This window comes from Cherax quadricarinatus, chromosome 49 (assembly GCF_038502225.1).
Source record: "Cherax quadricarinatus isolate ZL_2023a chromosome 49, ASM3850222v1, whole genome shotgun sequence".
NCBI classification, from domain to species: domain Eukaryota; kingdom Metazoa; phylum Arthropoda; class Malacostraca; order Decapoda; family Parastacidae; genus Cherax; species Cherax quadricarinatus.
In genome coordinates, this window is record NC_091340.1 from 27,724,416 (window position 1) to 27,731,448 (window position 7,033).

A 7,033-nucleotide genomic window follows, 5' to 3' on the forward strand; every position below is an offset into this window, starting at 1 on the left:
TAAGCTAGTCAAGTCCAACTCACACCCACCCACGCCCACTCATGTATTTATCTAACCTATTTTTAAAACTACACAACAATGTAGCCTCTATAACATCACTCGGGAGTTTGTTCCACTCATCCACAACTCTATTACCAAACCAGTGCTTTCCTATATCCTTCCTGAATCTGAAGATGGACAGTATTGGGTTAGGTTACCATGGAAAATAAATCCACCACATCTACCTAGCAATTATCACATGGCTTTCGGACAAATGAAAGCACAAATACACGAGCTTAAGAAAAATCCAGAGCTACTGACTGTCTATGATAATATCAGTTGGACAATAACTATATTGAGGAAGTAGTCGAAGACAAGCTGAAGACAGAAGCTCATTATCTCCCGCACCATGGAGTCAGAAGGATTCTGAAACCACTCCACTACGTGTTGTATACAATTGCAGCGCACGTGCAAATAAAGATGTAGCAAGTTTTAATTGACTGTCTGATGACCGGACCCTCACTAACTGAGAAGCTTGGAGACGTGCTCATGAAATTTCACACAAATCTATATGCCTACACGGTTGATATTTCCTAGATATTTGCAAGAAATAGAGATTATATTCGATTCTTGTGACCTGAAAATTCACATGATCCTCAAAGTCCTGTGAAAACATATCTTTTGAAATCAGTTTTGTTTGGTGCAACGTCCTCTCCATTCTTGCTAGAAGCTACTCTAAATACACTTTTGAAGAAATCTGAAAGTAACTTCAAAGAAATCTAAAATAAAAGTTTTTATGTGGACTATCTTTAAGGTACTGTGAATAAAGAGGAGGATTTAAAATCCTTATACAGAGAAGCTAACAAGGAAATGACATGCAAATATACCTCTAAGGATGTGGAAAGCTGATTCAACTCATTTAAGGGAACTTATCAAAGATTTCCCCGAAGCTGTAATTCCTGATTACAACAACATGCTTGGACTTAATTGGAACAAACAAGAAGACACTTTGAGCCTAAGAGGAATAAACAATAGCCAAGCAGTAGACTCACCAAGTGTAGTTTACTGTCAGAGGTATCACAATGTTTTGATCTTCCAGGACTCGTCCCACCAGTCACCATAATATGTAAAAATGCTTGCGCAAGATGTATGGAAACTCAAAATGGGGTAGGATGAGAACTTACCTCTAGAAATGAGTCAGGCATTAATTAGGTATCCTCCTGGATACCTAATTAACACATCCTCCGGGGTACTTAACACATCCTCTAGGGTACCTAATTAACACATCCTCTTGGGTACCTAATTAACACATCCTCTAGGGTACCTAATTAACACATCCTCCGGGGTACCTAATTAACACATTCTCAAGGGTACATAATTAACACATCCTCTAGGGTACCTAATTAACACATCCTAAAGGGTGCCTAATTAACACATCCTCTAGGGTACCTAATTAACACATTCTCTAGGGTACCTAATTAACACATCCTCTAGGGTACCTAATTAATACATCCTCCAGGGTACATAATTAACACATCCCCTCTGGTATCTAATTAGCACATCCTCTAGGGTACCTAATTAACACATCCTCTAGGGTACGTAATTAACACATCCTCCGGGGTACCTAATTAACACATCCTCTAGGGTACCTAATTAACACATCCTCTAGGGTACGTAATTAACACATCCTCCGGGGTACCTAATTAACACATCCTCTAGGGTACCTAATTAACACATCCTCTAGGGTACCTAATTAACACATTCTCTAGGGAACCTAATTAACACATCCTCTAGCTAGCTAGGGTACCTAATTAATACATCCTCAAGGGTACATAATTAACGTATCCTCTAGGGTACCTAATTAACACATCCTCCAGGGTACGTAATTAACACATCCTCCGGGGTACCTAATAAACACATTCTCTAGGGTACCTAATTAACACATCCTAAGGGGTACCTAATTAACACATCCTCTAGGGTACCTAATTAACATATCCTCTAGGGTACCTAATTAACATCCTCTAGGGTACCTAATTAACACATCCTAAGGGGTACCTAATTAACACATTCTCTAGGGTACCTAATTAACACATCCTCTAGGGTACCTAATTAACGCATCCTCTAGGGTACCTAATTAACACATCCTCCGGGGTATCTAATTAACACATCCTCTAGGGAACCTAATTAATACATCCTGTAGGGTATCTAATTAACACATCCTCTAGGGTACCTAATTAACACATACTTTAGGGTACCTAATTAACACATCCTCCGGGGTACCTAATTAACACATTTTCTAGGGTACCTAATTAACACATCCTCTGGGGTACCTAATTAACACATCCTCTAGGGTACCTAATTAACACATCCTCAATGGTACCTAATTAACACATTCTCCGGGGTACCTAATTAGCACATTTTCTAGGGTACCTAATTAACACATCCTCTAGGGTACCTAATTAATACTTCCTCTATGGTACCTAATTAACACATCATCTAGGGTACCTAATTAACACAACCTCTAGGGTACCTAATTAACACATCCTCTAGGGTACCTAATTAATGCATTCTCTAGGGTACCTAATTAACACATCCTGCAGAGGACCGAATTAACACATCCTCTGGGGCACCTAATTAACACATCCTCTATCGTACCTAATTAACACATTCACCGGGGTACCTAATTAGCACATTTTCTAGGGTACCTAATCAACACATCCTCTAGGGTACCTAATTAACACATCCTCTAGGGTACCTAATTAATACATCCTCTATGGTACCTAATTAACACATCTTCCGGGGTACCTAATTAACACAACCTCTAGGGTACCTAATTAAAACATCCTCTAGGGTACCTAATTAACACATCATCTAGGGTACCTAATTAACGCATTCTATAGGGTACCTAATTAACACATCCTGCAGAGTACCAAATTAACACATCCTGCAGAGTACCTAATTAACACATCCTCCGGGGTACCTAATTAACACATCTAGGGTACCTAACACATCCTCTAGGGTACCTAATTAACACATCCTCTAGGGTACCTAATTAACACATCCTCCGGGGTACCTAATGAACACATCCTCTAGGGTACCTAATTAACACATTCTTTGGGGTGCCTAACGGACACATCCTCTAGGGTACCTAACTAACACATCCTCTAGGGTACCTAATTAACACATCCTCTAGGGTACCTAATTAACACATCCTCTAGAGTACCTAATTAACACATTCTCTAGTGTACCTAATTAACACATACTTTATGATACCTAATTAACACATCCTCTATGGTACCTAATTAACACATCCTCTATGGTACCTAATTAACACATCCTATAGGGTACCTAATTAATACATCCTCTAGGGTACCTAATTAACACATACTCTAGGGTACCTTATTAACACATCCTCCTGGGTACCTAATTAACACATTTTCTAGGGTGCCTAATTAACACATCCTCTAGGGTACCTAATTAACACATCGTCTAGGGTACCTAATTAACACATCCTCTATGGTACCTAATTAACACATCCTCCGGGGTACCTAATTAACACATCTAGGGTACCTAATTAACACATCTAGGGTACCTAATTAACACATCGTCTAGGGTACCTAATTAACACATCCTCTAGGGTACCTAATTAACACATCGTCTAGGGTACCTAATTAACACATCCTCCGGGTTACCTAATTAGACCATCCTCTAGGGTACCTAATTCACACATCCTCTAGGGTACCTAATTAACATATCCTCTAGGGTACCTAATTAACACATTCTCTAGGGTACCTAATTAACACATCCTCCGGGGTACCTAATTAACACATCCTCCGGGGTATCTAATTAACATATCCTCTAGGGTACCTAATTAATACATCCTCTAGGGTACCTAATTAACACATCCTCCGGGGTACCTAATTAACACATCCTCTAGAGTACCTAATTAACACATACTTTAGGGTAACTAATTAACACATCCTCCGAAGTACCTAATTAACACATCCTGCAGAGTACCTAATTAACACATCCTCCGGGGTACCTAATTAACACATCCTCTTGGTTACCTAATTAACACATCCTCTACGGTACCTAATTAACACATCCTCTAGGGTACCTAATTAACACATCCTCTAGAGCACCTAATTAACACATCCTCTAGGGTACCTAATTAACACATTTTCTAGGGTACCTAATTAACATATCGTCTAGGGTACCTAATTAACACATCGTCTAGGGTACCTAAATAACAAATCTTCTATGGTACCTAATTAACACATCCTCTGGGGTACCTAATTAACACATCCTCTAGGGTACCTAATTAACACATCCTCTAGGGTACCTAATTAACACATCCTGTAGAGTACCTAATTAACACATCCTCTAGGGTACCTAATTAACATCCTCTAGAGTACCTAATTAACAGATCCTCTAGGGTACCTAATTAATACATCCTGAGTAACTAATTAACACATCCTCTAGGGTACCTAATTAACACATCCTCTAGGGTACCTAACACATCCTCTAGGGTACCTAATTAACACATCCTCCGGGGTACCTGATTAACACATCCTCTAGGGTACCTAATTAACATATCCTCCGGGGCATCTAATTAACACATATTCTAGGGTACCTAATTAACACATCCTCTAGGGTACCTAATTAACCCATCCTCCACGGTACCTAATTAACACATCCTCTAGGGTACCTAATTAACACATCCTCTAGGGTACCTAATTAACACATACTTTAAGGTGCCTAATTAACACATCCTCCGGGGTACCTAATTAACACATCCTCTATGGTACCTAATTTACACATCCTCGGGGGTTCCTAATTAACACATCCTCTAGGGTACCTAATTAACACATCCTCTAGGGTACCTAATTAACACATCCTCTTGGGTACCTAATTAACACATCCTCTAGGGTACCTAATTAACACATCGTCTAGTGTACCTAATTAACACATACTTTATGGTACCTAATTAACACATCCTCTAGGGTACCTAATTAACACATCCTCTAGGGTACCTAATTAACACATCCTCTAGGGTACCTAATTAACACATACTCTAGGGGACATAATTAACACATCCTCCGGGGTACCTAATTAACACATTTTCTAGGGTGCCTAATTAACACATCCTCTAGGGTACCTAATTAACACATCCTCTAGGGTACCTAATTAACACATCCTCTATGGTAAGTAATTAACACATCCTCCGGGGTACCTAATTAACACATCCTCTAGGGTACCTAATTAACATATCCTAAAGGGTACCTAATTAACACATCCTCTAGGGTACCTAATTAACACATTCTCTAGGGTACCTAATTAACACATCCTGCAGAGTACCTAATTAACACATCCTCTAGGGTACCTAATTAACATCCTCTAGGGTACCTAATTAACATCCTCTAGGGTACCTAATTAACATCCTCTAGGGTACCTAATTAACACATCCTCTAAGGTACCTAATTAATACATCCTCTAGAGTACCTAATTAACACATCCTCTAGGGTAACTAATTAACACATCCTCTAGGGCACCTAATTAACACATTCTCTAGGGTACCTAATTAACACATCCTCTAGAGTACCTAATTAACACCTCATCTAGGGTACATAATTAACACATCCTCTAGGGTACCTAATTAATACATCCTCTAGGGTACCTAATTAACACATCCTCTAGGGTACCTAATTAACACATCCTCTAGGGTACCTAATTAACACATCCTCTAGGGTACCTAATTAACACATACTCTAGGGTACATAATTAACACATCCTCCTGGGTACCTAATTAACACATCCTCTAGGGTACCTAATTAACGCATCCTCTAGGGTACCTAATTAACACATACTCTAGGGTACATAATTAACACATCCTCCGGGGTATCTAATTAACACATCCTCTAGGGTTCCTAATTAACGCATCCTTTAGGGTACCTAATTAACACATCCTCTAGGGTACCTAATTAACACATCCTCTAGGGTACCTAATTAACACATACTTTAGGGTACCTAATTAACACATCCTCCGGGGTACCTAATTAACACATCCTCTTGGGTACCTAATTAACACATCCTCTAGGGTACCTAATTAACACATCCTCCGGGGTACCTAAGTAACACATCCTCTAGGGTACCTAATTAACACATCCTCCGGGGTACCTAATTAACACATCCTCTAGGGTACCTAATTAACACATCCTCTAGGGTACCTAATTAACACATCCTCTAGAGTACCTAATTAACACATCCTCTAGGGTACCTAATTAACACATCCTCAATTGAAGGATAAATTACTCTTTTTTTTATTCACTAGCCATTTTGATTTTGATTTACCTATAGTAAATTAAGATTTGTAGTGACAGTGTTGTAAAGCTATCTCACCCAGTGATAGTGTTAGGCTGTTTCTTTTTCACTTCTTAAAGCCGAGTGTAACTTTTTTTTCACTTCTTAACGCCGAGTGTAATTTTTTTTTCCTTCTTAAAGCCGAGTGTAACGTTTTTTTTTCACTTCTTAAAGCCGAGTGTAATTTTTTTTGCTTCTTAAAGCCGAGTGTAACGTTTTTTTTCACTTCTTAACGCCGAGTGTAATTTTTTTTTCCTTCTTAAAGCCGAGTGTAACGTTTTTTTTCACTTCTTAAAGCCGAGTGTAATTTTTTTTGCTTCTTAAAGCCGAGTGTAACGTTTTTTTTCACTTCTTAAAGCCGAGTGTAAAGTTTTTTTCAATTCTTAAAGCCGAGTGTAACGTTTTTTTTCACTTCTTAAAGCCGAGTGTAATTTTTTTTTTTGCTTCTTAAAGCAGAGTGTAGCGGTTTTTTTTCACTTCTTAAAGCCGAGTGTAAATTTTTTTTTGCTTCTTAAAGCCGAGTGTAACGTTTTTTTAACTTCTTAAAGCCGAGTATAAAACTTAATTCACTAATTTATTTGAGAAACAGCAAATTCATTTTTATTACAATAAAAGTTCACATTTTATAGAAAATCATATTTTTCTGATCACAGAATTGAGTTTAAGCATAAAAAGTGTAAATATTTCTAGTTGT